The sequence below is a fragment of the Geotrypetes seraphini genome, chromosome 1 (assembly GCF_902459505.1).
Source record: "Geotrypetes seraphini chromosome 1, aGeoSer1.1, whole genome shotgun sequence".
Taxonomy (NCBI): Eukaryota; Metazoa; Chordata; class Amphibia; order Gymnophiona; family Dermophiidae; genus Geotrypetes; species Geotrypetes seraphini.
The window spans coordinates 426,903,002-426,928,549 of NC_047084.1; the positions used below are offsets into that span (position 1 = coordinate 426,903,002).

General features: G+C 42.3%; 20 non-coding genes across 20 annotated transcripts; all 20 read left to right on the forward strand.

Annotated features, from left to right (window-relative positions):
- Position 1: 1 nt before the first annotated feature.
- On the forward strand, positions 2-73 carry TRNAH-GUG. Its single transcript has one exon. It is a non-coding gene; the product is annotated as a tRNA-His (tRNA).
- Positions 74-712: 639 nt separating this feature from the next.
- TRNAH-GUG lies at positions 713-784 on the forward strand. Its single transcript has one exon. It is a non-coding gene; the product is annotated as a tRNA-His (tRNA).
- A 627-nt stretch (positions 785-1,411) lies between these two features.
- On the forward strand, positions 1,412-1,483 carry TRNAH-GUG. The gene has a single exon. It is a non-coding gene; the product is annotated as a tRNA-His (tRNA).
- A 639-nt stretch (positions 1,484-2,122) lies between these two features.
- On the forward strand, positions 2,123-2,194 carry TRNAH-GUG. The gene has a single exon. It is a non-coding gene; the product is annotated as a tRNA-His (tRNA).
- Positions 2,195-3,539: 1,345 nt separating this feature from the next.
- Positions 3,540-3,611, forward strand: TRNAH-GUG. Its single transcript has one exon. It is a non-coding gene; the product is annotated as a tRNA-His (tRNA).
- A 2,507-nt stretch (positions 3,612-6,118) lies between these two features.
- On the forward strand, positions 6,119-6,190 carry TRNAH-GUG. The gene has a single exon. It is a non-coding gene; the product is annotated as a tRNA-His (tRNA).
- Positions 6,191-8,000: 1,810 nt separating this feature from the next.
- Positions 8,001-8,072, forward strand: TRNAH-GUG. The gene has a single exon. It is a non-coding gene; the product is annotated as a tRNA-His (tRNA).
- Positions 8,073-8,699: 627 nt separating this feature from the next.
- Positions 8,700-8,771, forward strand: TRNAH-GUG. The gene has a single exon. It is a non-coding gene; the product is annotated as a tRNA-His (tRNA).
- Positions 8,772-9,410: 639 nt separating this feature from the next.
- On the forward strand, positions 9,411-9,482 carry TRNAH-GUG. The gene has a single exon. It is a non-coding gene; the product is annotated as a tRNA-His (tRNA).
- Positions 9,483-10,117: 635 nt separating this feature from the next.
- TRNAH-GUG lies at positions 10,118-10,189 on the forward strand. Its single transcript has one exon. It is a non-coding gene; the product is annotated as a tRNA-His (tRNA).
- Positions 10,190-10,835: 646 nt separating this feature from the next.
- On the forward strand, positions 10,836-10,907 carry TRNAH-GUG. The gene has a single exon. It is a non-coding gene; the product is annotated as a tRNA-His (tRNA).
- Positions 10,908-11,546: 639 nt separating this feature from the next.
- Positions 11,547-11,618, forward strand: TRNAH-GUG. The gene has a single exon. It is a non-coding gene; the product is annotated as a tRNA-His (tRNA).
- A 637-nt stretch (positions 11,619-12,255) lies between these two features.
- Positions 12,256-12,327, forward strand: TRNAH-GUG. The gene has a single exon. It is a non-coding gene; the product is annotated as a tRNA-His (tRNA).
- A 627-nt stretch (positions 12,328-12,954) lies between these two features.
- On the forward strand, positions 12,955-13,026 carry TRNAH-GUG. Its single transcript has one exon. It is a non-coding gene; the product is annotated as a tRNA-His (tRNA).
- Positions 13,027-13,670: 644 nt separating this feature from the next.
- Positions 13,671-13,742, forward strand: TRNAH-GUG. Its single transcript has one exon. It is a non-coding gene; the product is annotated as a tRNA-His (tRNA).
- Positions 13,743-14,369: 627 nt separating this feature from the next.
- On the forward strand, positions 14,370-14,441 carry TRNAH-GUG. The gene has a single exon. It is a non-coding gene; the product is annotated as a tRNA-His (tRNA).
- Positions 14,442-15,080: 639 nt separating this feature from the next.
- TRNAH-GUG lies at positions 15,081-15,152 on the forward strand. The gene has a single exon. It is a non-coding gene; the product is annotated as a tRNA-His (tRNA).
- Positions 15,153-16,487: 1,335 nt separating this feature from the next.
- TRNAH-GUG lies at positions 16,488-16,559 on the forward strand. The gene has a single exon. It is a non-coding gene; the product is annotated as a tRNA-His (tRNA).
- Positions 16,560-17,198: 639 nt separating this feature from the next.
- TRNAH-GUG lies at positions 17,199-17,270 on the forward strand. The gene has a single exon. It is a non-coding gene; the product is annotated as a tRNA-His (tRNA).
- A 2,047-nt stretch (positions 17,271-19,317) lies between these two features.
- TRNAH-GUG lies at positions 19,318-19,389 on the forward strand. Its single transcript has one exon. It is a non-coding gene; the product is annotated as a tRNA-His (tRNA).
- Positions 19,390-25,548: the final 6,159 nt, after the last annotated feature.

Sequence of the window (25,548 nt, forward strand, 5' to 3'; positions counted from 1 at the left end):
GGCCGTGATCGTATAGTGGTTAGTACTCTGCGTTGTGGTCGCAGCAACCTCGGTTCGACTCCGAGTTGCGGCAGGTGGCAAGTTTTTAGCAGTATAGGTAAGATAGCAGAAGAGGAAAGTTTTCTAGTTGCTGTGTAATCCAAATCTGCTGTGCTTTAATTGATCAAAAAATACATCGAAAAGTGAAAAGTCGGTACAGTACATGCATGCATTGTTTGAGAGCTGATATATGGACATCTGTCTTGAAATCACTGATGTGGTAAATCACTTAAGTCCTCGTTTTATTGCCTGAGTGTGTTCTTCATCATCTGGCCAGCAACACTACCTTTCATCTGACGGTTTTCCTTCCCGTTAGGAATATTTTGCTTTGCGTGCAATAACATGGTTTCTCTAATTTTCACATCTGCCATACGGCTGATAGAATTAAATCCAAAACAAGATGCTTAGACAATCTTCTAAAGGAGAGTCTCTCTTGATTACACACTCAGAGCATTAGTGAGTTCATTCAAGGACAGTTGAATCGTGACAAGTTGCTGCAGACTGGATTGTTTTAGTTCCTTCTAGAACTCTCCCAGCACTATACATGCTTCCTACAAGCATGCTCCAAGAGTTAAAATCTTTAGTCAAGACAGCAGATGGCGATGTTCCTCAAGGTACAGGCCACTTTAACTGTAGCATACGAAAAGTACTTGGGCAGAAGGTAAAGTAGTTGGCCGTGATCGTATAGTGGTTAGTACTCTGCGTTGTGGTCGCAGCAACCTCGGTTCGACTCCGAGTCACGGCAGGTGGCAAATTTTTAGCAGAAGAGGAAATATTCTAGTTGCAGTTGGATCCCAAATCTGCTGTGCTTTCAGGAAATTGATCAAAAAATACATCGAAAAGTGAAAAGGAGGTACAGTACATGCATGCATGGTTTGGGAGCTGGTAGATGGACATCTGTCTTGAAATCACTGATGTGGTAAATCACTTAAGTCCTCGTTTTATTGCCTGAGTGTGTTCTTCATCATCTGGCCAGCAACACTACCTTTCATCTGACGGTTTTCCTTCCCATTAGGAATATTTTGCTCTGCTTGCAATAACATGGTTTCTCTAATTTTCACATCTGCCATACGGCTGATAGCATTAAATCCAAAACAAGGTGCTTAGACAATCTTCTAAAGGAGAGTCTCTCTTCATTACACACTTAGAGCATTAGTGAGTTCATTCAAGGCCAGTTGAATCGTGACACGTTGCAGCAGACTGGATTTCTTTAATTCCTTCTAGAACTTTCCCAGCACTGTACATGCTTCCTACAAGCATGCTCCAAGAGAAGAAATCTTCAGTCAAGACAGCAGATGGCGCTGTTCCTCTAGGTACAGGCCACTTTAACTGTAGCATACCAAGGGTCCTTGGGCACAGAGTAAAGTAGTTGGCCGTGATCGTATAGTGGTTAGTACTCTGCGTTGTGGTCGCAGCAACCTCGGTTCGACTCCGAGTCACGGCAGGTGGCAAGTTTTTAGCAGTACAGGCAAGATAGCCGAAGAGGAAAGTTTTCTACTTGCTGTTGGATCCCAAATCTGCTGTGCTTTCAGGAAATTGATCAAAAAATACATCGAAAAGTGAAAAGGAGGTACAGTAAATGTATGGTTTGGGAGTTGGTAGATAGGCATCTACCTTGAAATTAGTGGTGTGGGAAATCACATAAGTCCTCATTTTTTTGCCTGAGTGTATTCTTCAACATCTGCCCAGCAACACTAGCTTTCAACGGACGGTTTTCCATCCCGTTAGGAATATTTTGCTCTGCGTGCAGTAACATGGTTTCTCTAATTTTCACATCTGCCATATGGCTGATAGCATTAAAGCCAAAACAAGGTGCTTAGGCAATCTTCTAAAGGAGAGTCTCTCTTCATTACACTCAGAGCATTGTTGAGTTCATTCAAGGACAGTTGAAGCGTGACAAGTTGCAGCAGACTGGATTGTTTTAGTTCCTTCTATAACTTTCTCAGCACTGTACATGCTTGGTACAAGCATGCTGCAAGGGAAGAAATCTTCAGTCAAGACAGCAGATGGTGCTGTTCCTCTAGGTACAGGCCACTTTAACTGTAGCATACGAAATGTCCTTGGGCACATGGCAAAGTAGTCGGCCGTGATCGTATAGTGGTTAGTACTCTGCGTTGTGGTCGCAGCAACCTCGGTTCGACTCCGAGTTACGGCAGGTGGCAAGTTTTTAGCAGTATAGGTAAGATAGCAGAAGAGGAAAGTTTTCTAGTTGCTGTGTAATCCAAATCTGCTGTGCTTTCAGGTAATTGATCAAAAAATACATCGAAAAGTGAAAAGTCGGTACAGTACATGCATGCATTCTTTGAGAGCTGATAGATGGACATCTGTCTTGAAATCACTGATGTGGTAAATCACTTAAGTCCTCGTTTTATTGCCTGAGTGTGTTCTTCATCATCAACACTACCTTTCATCTGAAGGTTTTCCTTCCCGTTAGGAATATTTTGCTCTTGCGTGCAATAACATGGTTTCTCTAATTTTCACATCTGCCATACGGCTGATAGAATTAAATCCAAAACAAGATGCTTAGACAATCTTCTAAAGGAGAGTCTCTCTTGATTACACACTCAGAGCATTAGTGAGTTCATTCAAGGACAGTTGAATCGTGACAAGTTGCTGCAGACTGGATTGTTTTAGTTCCTTCTAGAACTTCTCCCAGCACTATACATGCTTCCTACAAGCATGCTCCAAGAGTAAAATCTTCAGTCAAGACAGCAGATGGCGATGTTCCTCTAAGGTACAGGCCACTTTAACTGTAGCATACGAAAAGGTCCTTGGGCAGAAGGTAAAGTAGTTGGCCGTGATCGTATAGTGGTTAGTACTCTGCGTTGTGGTCGCAGCAACCTCGGTACTCGAGTCACGGCAGGTGGCAAATTTTTAGCAGTAAGATAGCCGAAGAGGAAATATTCTAGTTGCAGTTGGATCCCAAATCTGCTGTGCTTTCAGGAAATTGATCAAAAAATACATCGAAAAGTGAAAAGGAGGTACAGTACATGCATGCATGGTTTGGGAGCTGGTAGATGGACATCTGTCTTGAAATCACTAATGTGGTAAATCACTTAAGTCCTCGTTTTATTGCCTGAGTGTGTTCTTCATCATCTGGCCAGCAACACTACCTTTCATCTGACGGTTTTCCTTCCCATTAGGAATATTTTGCTCTGCTTGCAATAACATGGTTTCTCTAATTTTCACATCTGCCATACGGCTGATAGCATTAAATCCAAAACAAGGTGCTTAGACAATCTTCTAAAGGAGAGTCTCTCTTCATTACACACTTAGAGCATTAGTGAGTTCATTCAAGGACAGTTGAATCGTGACACGTTGCAGCAGACTGGATTTCTTTAGTTCCTTCTAGAACTTTCCCAGCACTATACATGCTTCCTACAAGCATGCTCCAAGAGAAGAAATCTTCAGTCAAGACAGCAGATGGCGCTGTTCCTCTAGGTACAGGCCACTTTAACTGTAGCATACCAAGGGTCCTTGGGCACAGAGTAAAGTAGTTGGCCGTGATCGTATAGTGGTTAGTACTCTGCGTTGTGGTCGCAGCAACCTCGGTTCGACTCCGAGTCACGGCAGGTGGCAAGTTTTTAGCAGTACAGGCAAGATAGCCGAAGAGGAAAGTTTTCTACTTGCTGTTGGATCCCAAATCTGCTGTTCTTTCAGGAAATTGATCAAAAAATACATCGAAAAGTGAAAAGGAGGTACAGTAAATGTATGGTTTGGGAGCTGGTAGATAGGCATCTACCTTTAAATTAGTGATGTGGGAAATCACTTAAGTCCTCATTTTTTTGCCTGAGTGTATTCTTCAACATCTGCCCAGCAACACTAGCTTTCAACGGACGGTTTTCCATCCCGTTAGGAATATTTTGCTCTGCGTGCAGTAACATGGTTTCTCTAATTTTCACATCTGCCATATGGCTGATAGCATTAAAGCCAAAACAAGGTGCTTAGGCAATCTTCTAAAGGAGAGTCTCTCTTCATTACACTCAGAGCATTGTTGAGTTCATTCAAGGACAGTTGAAGCGTGACAAGTTGCAGCAGACTGGATTGTTTTAGTTCCTTCTAGAACTTTCTCAGCACTGTACATGCTTGGTACAAGCATGCTGCAAGGGAAGAAATCTTCAGTCAAGACAGCAGATGGTGCTGTTCCTCTAAGTACAGGCCACTTTAACTGTAGCATACGAAATGTCCTTGGGCACATGGCAAAGTAGTTGGCCGTGATCGTATAACATAACATAGTAGATGACGGCAGATAAAGACCCGAATGGTCCATCCAGTCTGCCCAACCTGATTCAATTTAAATTTTTTTTTTTTTTTTTTTTTTTTTCTTCTTAGCTATTTCTGGGCGAGAATCCAAAGCTCTACCCGGTACTGTGCCTGAGTTCCAACTGCCAAAATCTCCGTCAAGACCCACTCCAGCCCATCTACACCCTCCCAGCCATTGAAGCCCTCCCCAGCCCATCCTCCACCAAATGGCCATACACAGACACAGACCGTGCAAGTCTGCCCAGTAACTGGCCTAGTTCAATATTTAATATTATTTTCTGATTCTAAATCCTCTGTGTTCATCCCACGCTTCTTTGAACTCAGTCACAGTTTTACTCTCCACCATCTCTCTCGGGAGCGCATTCCAGGCATCCACCACCCTCTTCGTAAAGTAGAATTTCCTAACATTGCCCCACAACGCAAGTGGTTAGTACTCTGCGTTGTGGTCGCAGCAACCTCGGTTCGACTCCGAGTCACGGCAGGTGGCAAGTTTTTAGCAGTATAGGTAAGATAGCAGAAGAGGAAAGTTTTCTAGTTGCTGTGTAATCCAAATCTGCTGTGCTTTCAGGTAATTGATCAAAAAATACATCGAAAAGTGAAAAGTCGGTACAGTACATGCATGCATTCTTTGAGAGCTGATAGATGGACATCTGTCTTGAAATCACTGATGTGGTAAATCACTTAAGTCCTCGTTTTATTGCCTGAGTGTGTTCTTCATCATCAACACTACCTTTCATCTGACGGTTTTCCTTCCCGTTAGGAATATTTTGCTTTGCGTGCAATAACATGGTTTCTCTAATTTTCACATCTGCCATACGGCTGATAGAATTAAATCCAAAACAAGATGCTTAGACAATCTTCTAAAGGAGAGTCTCTCTTGATTACACACTCAGAGCATTAGTGAGTTCATTCAAGGACAGTTGAATCGTGACAAGTTGCTGCAGACTGGATTGTTTTAGTTCCTTCTAGAACTCTCCCAGCACTATACATGCTTCCTACAAGCATGCTCCAAGAGTTAAAATCTTCAGTCAAGACAGCAGATGGCGATGTTCCTCAAGGTACAGGCCACTTTAACTGTAGCATACGAAAAGTCCTTGGGCAAGAGGTAAAGTAGTTGGCCGTGATCGTATAGTGGTTAGTACTCTGCGTTGTGGTCGCAGCAACCTCGGTTTGACTCCGAGTCACGGCAGGTGGCAAATTTTTAGCAGAAGAGGAAATATTCTAGTTGCAGTTGGATCCCAAATCTGCTGTGCTTTCAGGAAATTGATCAAAAAATACATCGAAAAGTGAAAAGGAGGTACAGTACATGCATGCATGGTTTGGGAGCTGGTAGATGGACATCTGTCTTGAAATCACTGATGTGGTAAATCACTTAAGTCCTCGTTTTATTGCCTGAGTGTGTTCTTCATCATCTGGCCAGCAACACTACCTTTCATCTGACGGTTTTCCTTCCAATTAGGAATATTTTGCTCTGCTTGCAATAACATGGTTTCTCTAATTTTCACATCTGCCATACGGCTGATAGCATTAAATCCAAAACAAGGTGCTTAGACAATCTTCTAAAGGAGAGTCTCTCTTCATTACACACTTAGAGCATTAGTGAGTTCATTCAAGGACAGTTGAATCGTGACAAGTTGCAGCAGACTGGATTTCTTTAGTTCCTTCTAGAACTTTCCCAGCACTATACATGCTTCCTACAAGCATGCTCCAAGAGAAGAAATCTTCAGTCAAGACAGCAGATGGCGCTGTTCCTCTAGGTACAGGCCACTTTAACTGTAGCATACCAAGGGTCCTTGGGCACAGAGTAAAGTAGTTGGCCGTGATCGTATAGTGGTTAGTACTCTGCGTTGTGGTCGCAGCAACCTCGGTTCGACTCCGAGTCACGGCAGGTGGCAAGTTTTTAGCAGTACAGGCAAGATAGCCGAAGAGGAAAGTTTTCTACTTGCTGTTGGATCCCAAATCTGCTGTTCTTTCAGGAAATTGATCAAAAAATACATCGAAAAGTGAAAAGGAGGTACAGTAAATGTATGGTTTGGGAGCTGGTAGATAGGCATCTACCTTTAAATTAGTGATGTGGGAAATCACTTAAGTCCTCATTTTTTTGCCTGAGTGTATTCTTCAACATCTGCCCAGCAACACTAGCTTTCAACGGACGGTTTTCCATCCCGTTAGGAATATTTTGCTCTGCGTGCAGTAACATGGTTTCTCTAATTTTCACATCTGCCATATGGCTGATAGCATTAAAGCCAAAACAAGGTGCTTAGGCAATCTTCTAAAGGAGAGTCTCTCTTCATTACACTCAGAGCATTGTTGAGTTCATTCAAGGACAGTTGAAGCGTGACAAGTTGCAGCAGACTGGATTGTTTTAGTTCCTTCTAGAACTTTCTCAGCACTGTACATGCTTGGTACAAGCATGCTGCAAGGGAAGAAATCTTCAGTCAAGACAGCAGATGGTGCTGTTCCTCTAAGTACAGGCCACTTTAACTGTAGCATACGAAATGTCCTTGGGCACATGGCAAAGTAGTTGGCCGTGATCGTATAACATAACATAGTAGATGACGGCAGATAAAGACCCGAATGGTCCATCCAGTCTGCCCAACCTGATTCAATTTAAATTTCTTTTTTTTTTTTTTTTTTTTCTTCTTAGCTATTTCTGGGCGAGAATCCAAAGCTCTACCCGGTACTGTGCCTGAGTTCCAACTGCCAAAATCTCCGTCAAGACCCACTCCAGCCCATCTACACCCTCCCAGCCATTGAAGCCCTCCCCAGCCCATCCTCCACCAAATGGCCATACACAGACACAGACCGTGCAAGTCTGCCCAGTAACTGGCCTAGTTCAATATTTAATATTATTTTCTGATTCTAAATCCTCTGTGTTCATCCCACGCTTCTTTGAACTCAGTCACAGTTTTACTCTCCACCATCTCTCTCGGGAGCGCATTCCAGGCATCCACCACCCTCTTCGTAAAGTAGAATTTCCTAACATTGCCCCACAACGCAAGTGGTTAGTACTCTGCGTTGTGGTCGCAGCAACCTCGGTTTGACTCCGAGTCGCGGCAGGTGGCAAGTTTTTAGCAGTATAGGTAAGATAGCAGAAGAGGAAAGTTTTCTAGTTGCTGTGTAATCCAAATCTGCTGTGCTTTAATTGATCAAAAAATACATCGAAAAGTGAAAAGTCGGTACAGTACATGCATGCATTCTTTGAGAGCTGATAGATGGACATCTGTCTTGAAATCACTGATGTGGTAAATCACTTAAGTCCTCGTTTTATTGCCTGAGTGTGTTCTTCATCATCTGGCCAGCAACACTACCTTTCATCTGACGGTTTTCCTTCCCGTTAGGAATATTTTGCTTTGCGTGCAATAACATGGTTTCTCTAATTTTCACATCTGCCATACGGCTGATAGAATTAAATCCAAAACAAGATGCTTAGACAATCTTCTAAAGGAGAGTCTCTCTTGATTACACACTCAGAGCATTAGTGAGTTCATTCAAGGACAGTTGAATCGTGACAAGTTGCTGCAGACTGGATTGTTTTAGTTCCTTCTAGAACTCTCCCAGCACTATACATGCTTCCTACAAGCATGCTCCAAGAGTTAAAATCTTCAGTCAAGACAGCAGATGGCGATGTTCCTCAAGGTACAGGCCACTTTAACTGTAGCATACGAAAAGTCCTTGGGCAGAAGGTAAAGTAGTTGGCCGTGATCGTATAGTGGTTAGTACTCTGCGTTGTGGTCGCAGCAACCTCGGTTCGACTCCTAGTCACGGCAGGTGGCAAATTTTTAGCAGAAGAGGAAATATTCTAGTTGCAGTTGGATCCCAAATCTGCTGTGCTTTCAGGAAATTGATCAAAAAATACATCGAAAAGTGAAAAGGAGGTACAGTACATGCATGCATGGTTTGGGAGCTGGTAGATGGACATCTGTCTTGAAATCACTGATGTGGTAAATCACTTAAGTCCTCGTTTTATTGCCTGAGTGTGTTCTTCATCATCTGGCCAGCAACACTACCTTTCATCTGACGGTTTTCCTTCCCATTAGGAATATTTTGCTCTGCTTGCAATAACATGGTTTCTCTAATTTTCACATCTGCCATACGGCTGATAGCATTAAATCCAAAACAAGGTGCTTAGACAATCTTCTAAAGGAGAGTCTCTCTTCATTACACACTTAGAGCATTAGTGAGTTCATTCAAGGACAGTTGAATCGTGACACGTTGCAGCAGACTGGATTTCTTTAATTCCTTCTAGAACTTTCCCAGTACTGTACATGCTTCCTACAAGCATGCTCCAAGAGAAGAAATCTTCAGTCAAGACAGCAGATGGCGCTGTTCCTCTAGGTACAGGCCACTTTAACTGTAGCATACCAAGGGTCCTTGGGCACAGAGTAAAGTAGTTGGCCGTGATCGTATAGTGGTTAGTACTCTGCGTTGTGGTCGCAGCAACCTCGGTTCGACTCCGAGTCACGGCAGGTGGCAAGTTTTTAGCAGTACAGGCAAGATAGCCGAAGAGGAAAGTTTTCTACTTGCTGTTGGATCCCAAATCTGCTGTGCTTTCAGGAAATTGATCAAAAAATACATCAAAAAGTGAAAAGGAGGTACAGTAAATGTATGGTTTGGGAGTTGGTAGATAGGCATCTACCTTGAAATTAGTGGTGTGGGAAATCACTTAAGTCCTCATTTTTTTGCCTGAGTGTATTCTTCAACATCTGCCCAGCAACACTAGCTTTCAACGGACGGTTTTCCATCCCGTTAGGAATATTTTGCTCTGCGTGCAGTAACATGGTTTCTCTAATTTTCACATCTGCCATATGGCTGATAGCATTAAAGCCAAAACAAGGTGCTTAGGCAATCTTCTAAAGGAGAGTCTCTCTTCATTACACTCAGAGCATTGTTGAGTTCATTCAAGGACAGTTGAAGCGTGACAAGTTGCAGCAGACTGGATTGTTTTAGTTCCTTCTAGAACTTTCTCAGCACTGTACATGCTTGGTACAAGCATGCTGCAAGGGAAGAAATCTTCAGTCAAGACAGCAGATGGTGCTGTTCCTCTAGGTACAGGCCACTTTAACTGTAGCATACGAAATGTCCTTGGGAACATGGCAAAGTAGTTGGCTGTGATCGTATAGTGGTTAGTACTCTGCGTTGTGGTCGCAGCAACCTCGGTTCGACTCCGAGTCACGGCAGGTGGCAAGTTTTTAGCAGTATAGGTAAGATAGCAGAAGAGAAAAGTTTTCTAGTTGCTGTGTAATCCAAATCTGCTGTGCTTTCAGGTAATTGATCAAAAAATACATCGAAAAGTGAAAAGTCGGTACAGTACATGCATGCATTGTTTGAGAGCTGATAGATGGACATCTGTCTTGAAATCACTGATGTGGTAAATCACTTAAGTCCTCGTTTTATTGCCTGAGTGTGTTCTTCATCATCAACACTACCTTTCATCTGACGGTTTTCCTTCCCGTTAGGAATATTTTGCTTTGCGTGCAATAACATGGTTTCTCTAATTTTCACATCTGCCATACGGCTGATAGAATTAAATCCAAAACAAGATGCTTAGACAATCTTCTAAAGGAGAGTCTCTCTTGATTACACACTCAGAGCATTAGTGAGTTCATTCAAGGACAGTTGAATCGTGACAAGTTGCTGCAGACTGGATTGTTTTAGTTCCTTCTAGAACTCTCCCAGCACTATACATGCTTCCTACAAGCATGCTCCAAGAGTAAAATCTTCAGTCAAGACAGCAGATGGCGATGTTCCTCTAGGTACAGGCCACTTTAACTGTAGCATACGAAAGGTCCTTGGGCAGAAGGTAAAGTAGTTGGCCGTGATCGTATAGTGGTTAGTACTCTGCGTTGTGGTCGCAGCAACCTCGGTTCGACTCCGAGTCACGGCAGGTGGCAAATTTTTAGCAGTACAGGCTAGATAGCCGAAGAGGAAATATTTCTAGTTGCAGTTGGATCCCAAATCTGCTGTGCTTTCAGGAAATTGATCAAAAAATACATCGAAAAGTGAAAAGGAGGTACAGTACATGCATGCATGGTTTGGGAGCTGGTAGATAGGACATCTACCTTGAAATCACTGATGTGGTAAATCACTTAAGTCCTCGTTTTATTGCCTGAGTGTGTTCTTCATCATCTGGCCAGCAACACTACCTTTCATCTGACGGTTTTCCATCCCGTTAGGAATATTTTGCTCTGCGTGCAATAACATGGTTTCTCTAATTTTCACATCTGCCATACGGCTGATAGCATTAAATCCAAAACAAGGTGCTTAGACAATCTTCTAAAGGAGAGTCTCTCTTCATTACACACTTAGAGCATTAGTGAGTTCATTCAAGGACAGTTGAATCGTGACACGTTGCAGCAGACTGGATTTCTTTAGTTCCTTCTAGAACTTTCCCAGCACTGTACATGCTTCCTACAAGCATGCTCCAAGAGAAGAAATCTTCAGTCAAGACAGCAGATGGCGATGTTCCTCTAGGTACAGGCCACTTTAACTGTAGCATACCAAGGGTCCTTGGGCACAGAGTAAAGTAGTTGGCCGTGATCGTATAGTGGTTAGTACTCTGCGTTGTGGTCGCAGCAACCTCGGTTCGACTCCGAGTCACGGCAGGTGGCAAGTTTTTAGCAGTACAGGCAAGATAGCCGAAGAGGAAAGTTTTCTACTTGCTGTTGGATCCCAAATCTGCTGTGCTTTCAGGAAATTGATCAAAAAATACATCGAAAAGTGAAAAGGAGGTACAGTAAATGTATGGTTTGGGAGTTGGTAGATAGGCATCTACCTTGAAATTAGTGGTGTGGGAAATCACTTAAGTCCTCATTTTTTTGCCTGAGTGTATTCTTCAACATCTGCCCAGCAACACTAGCTTTCAACGGACGGTTTTCCATCCCGTTAGGAATATTTTGCTCTGCGTGCAGTAACATGGTTTCTCTAATTTTCACATCTGCCATATGGCTGATAGCATTAAAGCCAAAACAAGGTGCTTAGGCAATCTTCTAAAGGAGAGTCTCTCTTCATTACACTCAGAGCATTGTTGAGTTCATTCAAGGACAGTTGAAGCGTGACAAGTTGCAGCAGACTGGATTGTTTTAGTTCCTTCTAGAACTTTCTCAGCACTGTACATGCTTGGTACAAGCATGCTGCAAGGGAAGAAATCTTCAGTCAAGACAGCAGATGGTGCTGTTCCTCTAGGTACAGGCCACTTTAACTGTAGCATACGAAATGTCCTTGGGCACATGGCATAGTAGTTGGCCGTGATCGTATAGTGGTTAGTACTCTGCGTTGTGGTCGCAGCAACCTCGGTTCGACTCCGAGTCACGGCAGGTGGCAAGTTTTTAGCAGTATAGGTAAGATAGCAGAAGAGAAAAGTTTTCTAGTTGCTGTGTAATCCAAATCTGCTGTGCTTTCAGGTAATTGATCAAAAAATACATCGAAAAGTGAAAAGTCGGTACAGTACATGCATGCATTGTTTGAGAGCTGATAGATGGACATCTGTCTTGAAATCACTGATGTGGTAAATCACTTAAGTCCTCGTTTTATTGCCTGAGTGTGTTCTTCATCATCAACACTACCTTTCATCTGACGGTTTTCCTTCCCGTTAGGAATATTTTGCTTTGCGTGCAATAACATGGTTTCTCTAATTTTCACATCTGCCATACGGCTGATAGAATTAAATCCAAAACAAGATGCTTAGACAATCTTCTAAAGGAGAGTCTCTCTTGATTACACACTCAGAGCATTAGTGAGTTCATTCAAGGACAGTTGAATCGTGACAAGTTGCTGCAGACTGGATTGTTTTAGTTCCTTCTAGAACTTCTCCCAGCACTATACATGCTTCCTACAAGCATGCTCCAAGAGTTAAAATCTTCAGTCAAGACAGCAGATGGCGATGTTCCTCAAGGTACAGGCCACTTTAACTGTAGCATACGAAAAGTCCTTGGGCAGAAGGTAAAGTAGTTGGCCGTGATCGTATAGTGGTTAGTACTCTGCGTTGTGGTCGCAGCAACCTCGGTTCGACTCCGAGTCACGGCAAGTAGCAAATTTTTAGCAGAAGAGGAAATATTCTAGTTGCAGTTGGATCCCAAATCTGCTGTGCTTTCAGGAAATTGATCAAAAAATACATCGAAAAGTGAAAAGGAGGTACAGTACATGCATGCATGGTTTGGGAGCTGGTAGATGGACATCTGTCTTGAAATCACTGATGTGGTAAATCACTTAAGTCCTCGTTTTATTGCCTGAGTGTGTTCTTCATCATCTGGCCAGCAACACTACCTTTCATCTGACGGTTTTCCTTCCCATTAGGAATATTTTGCTCTGCTTGCAATAACATGGTTTCTCTAATTTTCACATCTGCCATACGGCTGATAGCATTAAATCCAAAACAAGGTGCTTAGACAATCTTCTAAAGGAGAGTCTCTCTTCATTACACACTTAGAGCATTAGTGAGTTCATTCAAGGACAGTTGAATCGTGACACGTTGCAGCAGACTGGATTTCTTTAGTTCCTTCTAGAACTTTCCCAGCACTGTACATGCTTCCTACAAGCATGCTCCAAGAGAAGAAATCTTCAGTCAAGACAGCAGATGGCGATGTTCCTCTAGGTACAGGCCACTTTAACTGTAGCATACCAAGGGTCCTTGGGCACAGAGTAAAGTAGTTGGCCGTGATCGTATAGTGGTTAGTACTCTGCGTTGTGGTCGCAGCAACCTCGGTTCGACTCCGAGTCACGGCAGGTGGCAAGTTTTTAGCAGTATAGGTAAGATAGCAGAAGAGGAAAGTTTTCTAGTTGCTGTGTAATCCAAATCTGCTGTGCTTTCAGGTAATTGATCAAAAAATACATCGAAAAGTGAAAAGTCGGTACAGTACATGCATGCATTGTTTGAGAGCTGATAGATGGACATCTGTCTTGAAATCACTGATGTGGTAAATCACTTAAGTCCTCGTTTTATTGCCTGAGTGTGTTCTTCATCATCTGGCCAGCAACACTACCTTTCATCTGACGGTTTTCCTTCCCGTTAGGAATATTTTGCTTTGCGTGCAATAACATGGTTTCTCTAATTTTCACATCTGCCATACGGCGGATAGAATTAAATCCAAAACAAGATGCTTAGACAATCTTCTAAAGGAGAGTCTCTCTTGATTACACACTCAGAGCATTAGTGAGTTCATTCAAGGACAGTTGAATCGTGACAAGTTGCTGCAGACTGGATTGTTTTAGTTCCTTCTAGAACTCTCCCAGCACTATACATGCTTCCTACAAGCATGCTCCAAGAGTTAAAATCTTCAGTCAAGACAGCAGATGGCGATGTTCCTCAAGGTACAGGCCTCTTTAACTGTAGCATACGAAAAGTCCTTGGGCAGAAGGTAAAGTAGTTGGCCGTGATCGTATAGTGGTTAGTACTCTGCGTTGTGGTCGCAGCAACCTCGGTTCGACTCCGAGTCACGGCAGGTGGCAAATTTTTAGCAGAAGAGGAAATATTCTAGTTGCAGTTGGATCCCAAATCTGCTGTGCTTTCAGGAAATTGATCAAAAAATACATCAAAAAGTGAAAAGGAGGTACAGTACATGCATGCATGGTTTGGGAGCTGGTAGATGGACATCTGTCTTGAAATCACTGATGTGGTAAATCACTTAAGTCCTCGTTTTATTGCCTGAGTGTGTTCTTCATCATCTGGCCAGCAACACTACCTTTCATCTGACGGTTTTCCTTCCCATTAGGAATATTTTGCTCTGCTTGCAATAACATGGTTTCTCTAATTTTCACATCTGCCATACGGCTGATAGCATTAAATCCAAAACAAGGTGCTTAGACAATCTTCTAAAGGAGAGTCTCTCTTCATTACACACTTAGAGCATTAGTGAGTTCATTCAAGGACAGTTGAATCGTGACACGTTGCAGCAGACTGGATTTCTTTAGTTCCTTCTAGAACTTTCCCAGCACTGTACATGCTTCCTACAAGCATGCTCCAAGAGAAGAAATCTTCAGTCAAGACAGCAGATGGCGATGTTCCTCTAGGTACAGGCCACTTTAACTGTAGCATACCAAGGGTCCTTGGGCACAGAGTAAAGTAGTTGGCCGTGATCGTATAGTGGTTAGTACTCTGCGTTGTGGTCGCAGCAACCTCGGTTCGACTCCGAGTCACGGCAGGTGGCAAGTTTTTAGCAGTACAGGCAAGATAGCCGAAGAGGAAAGTTTTCTACTTGCTGTTGGATCCCAAATCTGCTGTGCTTTCAGGAAATTGATCAAAAAATACATCGAAAAGTGAAAAGGAGGTACAGTAAATGTATGGTTTGGGAGTTGGTAGATAGGCATCTACCTTGAAATTAGTGGTGTGGGAAATCACTTAAGTCCTCATTTTTTTGCCTGAGTGTATTCTTCAACATCTGCCCAGCAACACTAGCTTTCAACGGACGGTTTTCCATCCCGTTAGGAATATTTTGCTCTGCGTGCAGTAACATGGTTTCTCTAATTTTCACATCTGCCATATGGCTGATAGCATTAAAGCCAAAACAAGGTGCTTAGGCAATCTTCTAAAGGAGAGTCTCTCTTCATTACACTCAGAGCATTGTTGAGTTCATTCAAGGACAGTTGAAGCGTGACAAGTTGCAGCAGACTGGATTGTTTTAGTTCCTTCTAGAACTTTCTCAGCACTGTACATGCTTGGTACAAGCATGCTGCAAGGGAAGAAATCTTCAGTCAAGACAGCAGATGGTGCTGTTCCTCTAGGTACAGGCCACTTTAACTGTAGCATACGAAATGTCCTTGGGCACATGGCATAGTAGTTGGCCGTGATCGTATAGTGGTTAGTACTCTGCGTTGTGGTCGCAGCAACCTCGGTTCGACTCCGAGTCACGGCAGGTGGCAAGTTTTTAGCAGTATAGGTAACATAGCAGAAGAGGAAAGTTTTCTAGTTGCTGTGTAATCCAAATCTGCTGTGCTTTCAGGTAATTGATCAAAAAATACATCGAAAAGTGAAAAGTCGGTACAGTACATGCATGCATTCTTTGAGAGCTGATAGATGGACATCTGTCTTGAAATCACTGATGTGGTAAATCACTTAAGTCCTCGTTTTATTGCCTGAGTGTGTTCTTCATCATCAACACTACCTTTCATCTGACGGTTTTCCTTCCCGTTAGGAATATTTTGCTTTGCGTGCAATAACATGGTTTCTCTAATTTTCACATCTGCCATACGGCTGATAGAATTAAATCCAAAACAAGATGCTTAGACAATCTTCTAAAGGAGAGTCTCTCTTGATTACACACTCAGAGCATTAGTGAGTTCATTCAAGGACAGTTGAATCGTGACAAGTTGCTGCAGACTGGATTGTTTTAGTTCCTTCTAGAACTCTCCCAGCACTATACATGCTTCCTACAAGCATGCTCCAAGAGTTAAAATCTTCAGTCAAGACAGCAGATGGCGATGTTCCTCAAGGTACAGGCCACTTTAACTGTAGCATACGAAAAGTCCTTGGGCAGAAGGTAAAGTAGTTGCCCGTGATCATATAGTGGTTAGTACTCTGCGTTGTGATCGCAGCAACCTCGGTTCGACTCCGAGTCACGGCAGGTGGCAAATTTTTAGCAGAAGAGGAAATATTCTAGTTGCAGTTGGATCCCAAATCTGCTGTGCTTTCAGGAAATTGATCAAAAAATACATCGAAAAGTGAAAAGGAGGTACAGTACATGCATGCATGGTTTGGGAGCTGGTAGATGGACATCTGTCTTGAAATCACTGATGTGGTAAATCACTTAAGTCCTCGTTTTATTGCCTGAGTGTGTTCTTCATCATCTGGCCAGCAACACTACCTTTCATCTGACGGTTTTCCTTCCCATTAGGAATATTTTGCTCTGCTTGCAATAACATGGTTTCTCTAATTTTCACATCTGCCATACGGCTGATAGCATTAAATCCAAAACAAGGTGCTTAGACAATCTTCTAAAGGAGAGTCTCTCTTCATTACACACTTAGAGCATTAGTGAGTTCATTCAAGGACAGTTGAATCGTGACACGTTGCAGCAGACTGGATTTCTTTAGTTCCTTCTAGAACTTTCCCAGCACTGTACATGCTTCCTACAAGCATGCTCCAAGAGAAGAAATCTTCAGTCAAGACAGCAGATGGCGATGTTCCTCTAGGTACAGGCCACTTTAACTGTAGCATACCAAGGGTCCTTGGGCACAGAGTAAAGTAGTTGGCCGTGATCGTATAGTGGTTAGTACTCTGCGTTGTGGTCGCAGCAACCTCGGTTCGACTCCGAGTCACGGCAGGTGGCAAGTTTTTAGCAGTACAGGCAAGATAGCCGAAGAGGAAAGTTTTCTACTTGCTGTTGGATCCCAAATCTGCTGTGCTTTCAGGAAATTGATCAAAAAATACATCGAAAAGTGAAAAGGAGGTACAGTAAATGTATGGTTTGGGAGTTGGTAGATAGGCATCTACCTTGAAATTAGTGGTGTGGGAAATCACTTAAGTCCTCATTTTTTTGCCTGAGTGTATTCTTCAACATCTGCCCAGCAACACTAGCTTTCAACGGACGGTTTTCCATCCCGTTAGGAATATTTTGCTCTGCGTGCAGTAACATGGTTTCTCTAATTTTCACATCTGCCATATGGCTGATAGCATTAAAGCCAAAACAAGGTGCTTAGGCAATCTTCTAAAGGAGAGTCTCTCTTCATTACACTCAGAGCATTGTTGAGTTCATTCAAGGACAGTTGAAGCGTGACAAGTTGCAGCAGACTGGATTGTTTTAGTTCCTTCTAGAACTTTCTCAGCACTGTACATGCTTGGTACAAGCATGCTGCAAGGGAAGAAATCTTCAGTCAAGACAGCAGATGGTGCTGTTCCTCTAGGTACAGGCCACTTTAACTGTAGCATACGAAATGTCCTTGGGCACATGGCATAGTAGTTGGCCGTGATCGTATAGTGGTTAGTACTCTGCGTTGTGGTCGCAGCAACCTCGGTTCGACTCCGAGTCACGGCAGGTGGCAAGTTTTTAGCAGTATAGGTAAGATAGCAGAAGAGGAAAGTTTTCTAGTTGCTGTGTAATCCAAATCTGCTGTGCTTTCAGGTAATTGATCAAAAAATACATCGAAAAGTGAAAAGTCGGTACAGTACATGCATGCATTGTTTGAGAGCTGATAGATGGACATCTGTCTTGAAATCACTGATGTGGTAAATCACTTAAGTCCTCGTTTTATTGCCTGAGTGTGTTCTTCATCATCAACACTACCTTTCATCTGACGGTTTTCCTTCCCGTTAGGAATATTTTGCTTTGCGTGCAATAACATGGTTTCTCTAATTTTCACATCTGCCATACGGCTGATAGAATTAAATCCAAAACAAGATGCTTAGACAATCTTCTAAAGGAGAGTCTCTCTTGATTACACACTCAGAGCATTAGTGAGTTCATTCAAGGACAGTTGAATCGTGACAAGTTGCTGCAGACTGGATTGTTTTAGTTCCTTCTAGAACTCTCCCAGCACTATACATGCTTCCTACAAGCATGCTCCAAGAGTTAAAATCTTCAGTCAAGACAGCAGATGGCGATGTTCCTCAAGGTACAGGCCACTTTAACTGTAGCATACGAAAAGTCCTTGGGCAGAAGGTAAAGTAGTTGCCCGTGATCGTATAGTGGTTAGTACTCTGCGTTGTGATCGCAGCAACCTCGGTTTGACTCCGAGTCACGGCAGGTGGCAAATTTTTAGCAGAAGAGGAAATATTCTAGTTGCAGTTGGATCCCAAATCTGCTGTGCTTTCAGGAAATTGATCAAAAAATACATCGAAAAGTGAAAAGGAGGTACAGTACATGCATGCATGGTTTGGGAGCTGGTAGATGGACATCTGTCTTGAATTCACTGATGTGGTAAATCACTTAAGTCCTCGTTTTATTGCCTGAGTGTGATCTTCATCATCTGGCCAGCAACACTACCTTTCATCTGACGGTTTTTCTTCCCGTTTGGAATATTTTGCTCTGCGTGCAGTAACATGGTTTCTCTAATTTTCACATCTGCCATACGGCTGATAGCATTAAAGCCAAAACAAGGTGCTTAGGCAATCTTCTAAAGTAGAGTCTCTCTTCATTACACACTCAGAGCATTGTTGAGTTCATTCAAGGATAGTTGAAGCATGACAAATTGCTGTAGACTGGATTGTTTCAGTTCCTTCTAGGACTTTCCCAGCACTGTACATGCTTCCTACAAGCATGCTCCAAGAGTTGAAATCATCAGTCAAGACAGCAGATGGCGATGTTCCTCTAGGTACAGGCCACTTTAACTGTAGCATATGAATGGTCCTTGGGCAGAGGGTAAAGTATTTGGCCGTGATCGTATAGTGGTTAGTACTCTGCGTTGTGGTCGCAGCAACCTTGGTTTGTCTCCGAGTCACGGCAGGTGGCAAATTTTTAGCAGTACAGGCAAGATAGCAGAAGAGGAAATATTCTAGTTGCAGTTGGATCCCAAATCTGCTGTGCTTTCAGGAAATTGATCAAAAAATACATCGAAAAGTGAAAAGGAGGTACAGTAAATGTATGGTTTGGGGGCTGGTAGATAGGCATCTACCTTTAAATTAGTGATGTGGGAAATCACTTAAGTCCTCGTTTTTTTGCCTGAGTGTATACTTCAACATCTGGCCAGCAACACTAGCTTTCAATGGACGGTTTAACATCCCGTTAGTAATATTTTGCTCTGCGTGCAGTAACATGGTTTCTCTAATTTTCACATCTGCCATATGGCTGATAGCATTAAAGCCAAAACAAGGTGCTTAGGCAATCTTGTAAAGTAGAGTCTCTCTTCATTACAAACTCAGAGCATTAGTGAGTTCATTCAAGGATAGTTGAAGCGTGACAAGTTGCTGTAGACTGAATTGTTTTAGTTCCTTCTAGAACTTTCTCAGCACTGTACATGCTTCCTACAAGCATGCTCCAAGAGAAGAAATCTTCAGTCAAGACAGCAGATGGCGCTGTTCCTCTAGGTACAGGCCACTTTAACTGTAGCATACCAAGGGTCCTTGGGCACAGAGTAAAGTAGTTGGCCGTGATCGTATAGTGGTTAGTACTCTGCGTTGTGGTCGCAGCAACCTCGGTTCGACTCCGAGTCACGGCAGGTGGCAAGTTTTTAGCAGTACAGGCAAGATAGCCGAAGAGGAAAGTTTTCTACTTGCTGTTGGATCCCAAATCTGCTGTGCTTTCAGGAAATTAATCAAAAAATACATCGAAAAGTGAAAAGGAGGTACAGTACATGCATGCATTGTTTGAGAGCTGATAGATGGACATCTGTCTTGAAATCACTGATGTGGTAAATCACTTAAGTCCTCATTTTATTGCCTGAGTGTGTTCTTCATCATCTGGCCAGCAACACTACCTTTCATCTGACGGTTTTCCTTCCCGTTTTTGAATATTTTGCTCTGCGTGCAATAACATGGTTTCTCTAATTTTCACATCTGCCATACGGCTGATAGCATTAAATCCAAAACAAGATGCTTAGACAATCTTCTAAAGGAGAGTCTCTTTTTATTACACACTCAGAGCATTAGTGAGTTCATTCAAGGACAGTTGAATTGTGACAAGTTGCAGCAGACTGGATTGTTTTAGTTCCTTCTAGAACATTCCCAGCACTGTACATGCTTCCTACAAGCATGCTCCAAGAGAATAAATCTTCAGTTAAGACAACAGATGGCGATTTTCTTCTAGGTACAGGCCACTTTAACTGTAGCATACGAAAGGTCCTTGGGCAGAAAATAAAGTAGTTGGCCTTGATCGTATAGTGGTTAGTACTCTGCGTTGTGGTTGCAGCAACCTCGGTTCGACTCTGAGTCACGGCAGGTGGCAAGTTTTTAGCAGTAAAGGCAAGATAGCCGAAGAGGAAAGTTTTCTACTTGCTGTTGGATCCCAAATCTGCTGTGCTTTCAGGAAATTGATCAAAAAATACATCGAAAAGTGAAAAGGAGGTACAGTACATGCATGCATTGTTTGGGAGCTGGTAGATTGACATCTGTCTTGAAATCACTGGATTGTTTTAAGCCCTTCTAGAACTTGCTACAAGCATTCTGCAAGAGAATAAATCTTTTGTCAAGACAGCAGAGGGCGCTATTCCTCAGTGTATCTGAAAGCTCTGATGTGGGGAGAAAGAGGGTTATCAAGGAGAAGAAGTGAGAAAAGATTGGGGAATAGAATACAAAGAAAAAAGCATAAGGATATTGGGAGATGAATGAAGCATATTGAAAAGACAATTCAGAGATGCAAAATAGGGAAAGTCAGAAAAGAAAAGTAGGTGCAGAAGATGAAATAGGCTGAATGGAAGGAAATACATGGAAAGGGAGAAAGGAAGTGAAAAGATAAGAAGAAAAGATGATGCGATAAAGAAAGTGCATTCTAAAGAGTGTTTCTGAGAGATATGGAAAGCTGAAGCTCCCCTTACCTTGAATGTCAGTTGTAGATTGTAATATCTTCTATGTTCTGTTGACTGAAGTTCTTTCACAATTGCCTCAGGTCCATCTGACGCATGACAGTCAGTCTCACTGTTAAAGAAGATGCTTACTGCTTGATGCCCTCTTCTGAAATGTTTGCAGCTCACCAGTTACAGCCCTTTGTAAATAGCCATTGTATCATCATCATGATGATGTCATAAGGGAGACTGGCTGAGTCTGATGAAGAGGGGATGTATTGTTCCCTGATCTTCTTTCTGTTGTTCTTCTATCTCCTTGCTTAGGCACCAACATTTCAAAATAACTGGGGTGCCAATCGCAATACATCTCTGGACAAAAATGAAGGAGCTTGCGCAATACTTGGGTGCTCCACATCCTCTATGCCTGTTTGCAAATATTAGCTGTGTGAATTGTTCCTTCTCAGCTGACTGGGAGTCCTCCACCTGCATTGCTACCAGTAGGGGGTTGTGCTTCAATATTGTGTTTTCAATCGCTAGGCCAAAGCAGGTTTCCTGAAGTCCTGCAGAACTTACCTGTCCCTCACTATTGTAAAGGTGTATAAAGTCATCTCCTCATGCTGGCAGCTAGAACTGGCAAGAAGTGCCCTTCTGTTGTATCAATGCACATTATGGTTGTTGTGATGTTGCTCCAGAGTCTTCATTGGCTCCCAGTTTATCATAGAATTAATTTCAAATGTACTTGCATCTCTTTCAAAATTATGCATTCCCCTCATTCCCTTATTATGGAATGCTTACAGATTTCCCTTTGCAAGAAGCATCCAACAATTTAAACTCTCCCTTCCTTCTAGAAAAAGAATTAAAGGAGTTAAGACTTTCAGTCAATCTCTGGCTTTCAAACTTTCTCAACTATGGAATGAACTCCCCTTAATTCTGAGGAGTCCTAGTTCGTTCCAATCCTTCCGCAAATCTCTAAAAACTTTTCTTTTCGCCAAACGTTTTGAAAACTAATCTCTTCGAAACTTTGCTATTACCTTCTCTAGTTATTGTAAATTTTTCTTCGTCCTATCTAACTGCTGTAAACCAAGTCGAGCTTTCTTAGATTGATGACCCGGTATATAAAGTTAAGCTTTAGTTTAGTTTAGTTTAGTTTAGTAGTATTTCTTCTGCTTTTCTGGCTCAAATTGCAGACATGAAATTAGAAGCTGACTGAGGGAGGTGAGAACAACTGGGGTTTATTTTTTCTTTATTTTTGTTGGCTTTATTTAATTTTGCTGGGGGGTTTTCTCCTGCTTTTATTTTCAGGATTTTTTTAGGGGGGGTTCTTTGATATTGAAGTTTTCCCTTTTTTTAATGCCTTTTATGCTTCTATAGTATTGAATTTGTTGTATTGTCTTTTCCCTCTTTCTTCCCTTTATATAGGTAAATATAAGTAATTATTTCTTTCATAGGTACTATAGTTAGATTGTGAGCCCATTGGGACAGAGAGGGAAATTCAAAGTACCTGATTAATCTCCTCCCTCCCCCCCTTTTACTAAACCACAATAGCATTTTTTAGTGCAGGGAGCCGTGCTGAATTCTGCATGCACGCTCACCTTTCCTCCAAAGTATACTGACTGAGATCTTTAAGTCTGTCCCTGTACGCCTTATGATGAAGACCACATACAATTTTAGTAGCCTTCCTCTGGATCGACTCCATCCTTTTTAAATCTTTTTGAAGGTGCGAACTCCAGAATTGTACACAATATTTTAAATGAGGTCTCTCCAAAGTCTTATACAGGGGTCTCAGTACCTCCTTTTTCCTACTAGCCATCTCTCTTCCTATGCAACCTAGCATCCTTCCAGCTTTCGCCATCATCTTTTCAACCTGTTTGGCCACCTTAAGATCATCACATATAATCACAGTCAAGCCTCTTCTGTTGTGTATGTATAGCTTGAGTGGGTTATATTACATGCATGATGATGTAATAAATGGCAACCTCTGACTTGTCTTGCTGGGGAGGACATGAGCTTTCTCATTAAACTTGGATATTAAATTTGTAGTAATAGGGTTCTGGGGTGTTGATCCAGTCTCATGATATTTAAGATTTGCTCTTAGATTTTCCTGAGTTTTCCCATATAATTTATTTTACTTTCTCCCATGATGTTGGCTGTTAATTCACTAAGGGACCCTTTTACAAAGCTGCAGTAGTGAGTCCTGGTATGGCAAATATAAACCTAGCCCATTGGAATTGAATGGGCTGAGTCGCATTTGCCTCACGGGAATCGCTAATGTGGCTTTGTAAAAGGGGCCCTAAGTTTCTGTTGAACATTAAAGTTTTAAAGAGGTTCTTGATTAGGGCTTCCAGACGTCTAGATATATCCAGACATGTCCTCTTTTTAGAGGGCTGTCCAGGCGTCTGAACGGCTTTTCAAAACATGGCACTTTGTGTGAGCTCAGGGCCTCATCTGGAGAGCATGCATGTGGCATCATTGCATCACACCCGTGCATGCACAGATGTTCTCCAGATGTGGCCCCAAGCTCGAGGAGGTTTGGGAACGGGGCTGGGACTACTTCCTTATTCTGAAGGATCTGGAGGAATGGGTGTGGCTATAAGGGAGGAGGAGGAGGAGGCCACTTCTGCATCCTAATCAGGATAATATACTGACACTAAAAACAATATACCTCTTCCAATCTGGTCTATACTGTATAAATATATTTACTAGATGTCTTACAGGTATTTGCCTATATCTTCATCTGCAAATGTAGCTCAATTTCTTCGCATCTCATAATGCTCTTTTGAAAATTTTTGCTAACTTTTCAGGTGTGGTACCACCAATAATCCTTTCATGGCTACAAAGTTTTCTTTCTTGAGATGCTTACCTAATAGGAGGCTCATCTCCTCAAATACAGAGCAATAATACTGTTAGTGGAACTTCCAAAATTAGTACTGAAATCTCTCAGTTCATATCAATTCTAATTATTATTCCCTTCCAGACTTAGGCTAAAAAAAAAAAAACCCTTTAGTTTGCACTGCTTATTCTTCCACAGGATTGCAATTACCCTACTACAGCAACTGGTGTCTACTATGTGTATGCCCCATTTGCATGCTTTGACCTCTACAATGAATTCTGCTTTTGCAATGGTCTCAGGTTATAAAGATGTGTTCAGCTACGTATCTTTCACCTACTGCTCTCACACAAAATTAATCAATATATGTGTACAAGCCTACTCCATAGTTTGGGACTTCTCATGCACGCAGTGAGTATTTGGCACTCCTCTTCCAGAGTTCCAGCTTATCCTCCTCTTCCAGGTTTTATCTTTTGGACTTTTGCATTCATTGTACTGTGTTATATCACCATGAAACGATATCTGCATTTACATCTACCATGTCATGAGACCACACATAGCAGGCAGTGAACGATCTTGTCTTGTTTCTTTCTCATGGCTGTATTTCTACAAACTCAGTACTTTTTTCCAATGCGGTACTGGACTTTCCATTCCACCGCCTGGCACCAGATCCTCTCCCCATGAGAACTTCCTCCTACCAACCTCTGAGTAATGATCTTACAATGCTTTAGTTCTCCACATTATTTTCCTCATAGCTAGTAGAGGATGATTTTCTTCTGGGTTGTACAAACATATTCTGGTATGCATTTCTGCTGATGGACAGAAAGTTCCTCCAGATGGTGTTAACCCTATCTAAGTGCTTAGTGTTATGGGAACAAACCCAACTTGTGGCTTCAACAGCTACTTTTTCACCCTCTAGTCACACGGTTGTTCCTCACACTAGACTGACAGCTAAACATCATCATTTTCCCACCTTTTTTGTGGACCTGGTAGACTTGTTTTCACTACCTAGTATAATCCTCACCAGTTGCATCAAGATTCCTGGTCACTCTCCTCCTAGTTGCCCTCCTACTATTCCTGTTTAACTAAGGAGTGGTTCTATGTTGTCATGCTTAGCACTCACAGCTCCCAGTCCAGCGATCGCACTCCATATCTCAGTAGAAACTGAAGTTACATTTTTTTTGGCTCACATTTCAACTCACTGCTATCAGTTCTTCCAATATCTTCTTTCAGCCATAACCCTTTCCCTCCTCTTTTTGACTTTCATTTCCTGTCTTGGAAAGTACCACTTCTACTCTACACTACTTTTCCTATTTGAGTTGGTGAACCTAGAGCACTGGCCTCTGTTCACCTTACAGAAAAGCTACCAGAGCTCTCAGGGTAATCCCTAAGGGAACAGTGCGGGCAACTTCCTAACCCCCAGTAAGCCTAGTCAGCCCGTTCCCTATCAACGACTTATGCCATGCAGGTCTTCACATATCCAGTTGTTTCCTTTTCATCCTTAAAATCCCACATTCCGGAACCCAACTAGTCATTCTACCTGGGTCTTCTTAACATCTTGCTCTCTTATGTTCCCATTCAGCTACTACTATGAAGTCGGACTACATTCAACAACCTCAGTGATGACTTTACTGGATTACAGTATTTGCCTTTTACTCATATTGAGCACACTTTTGTACCAATTACTAGTTCACCAATTTTCTTCTCCTTCAATTACTCCATACATACTCATATCAGATGGTATGTCCGAATTCATTCAGTGGTACTGCATCATTTACTCTTTATTTAGAGGCCAATTCTCCCTCCCTTTCAGTTAAGCTAGGGAGTTCTATCTGTAAGTATTTGCTGCCTGCTTGTCCTGGGATAAAGCACAGTTACTTACCTGCAACAGGTGTTATCCAGAGATAGCAGGCAGATATTCTCACAGCCCGCCCACCTCCCCTAATTGGCTTCTTCACTTGGTCATGAAAGGTCACTTGGACACACAAAGTCAGAGGCGTGAAGAAAGTACAAGAGTTTTATTTACAGCTTGCATGCTGGACTCTTGTGCA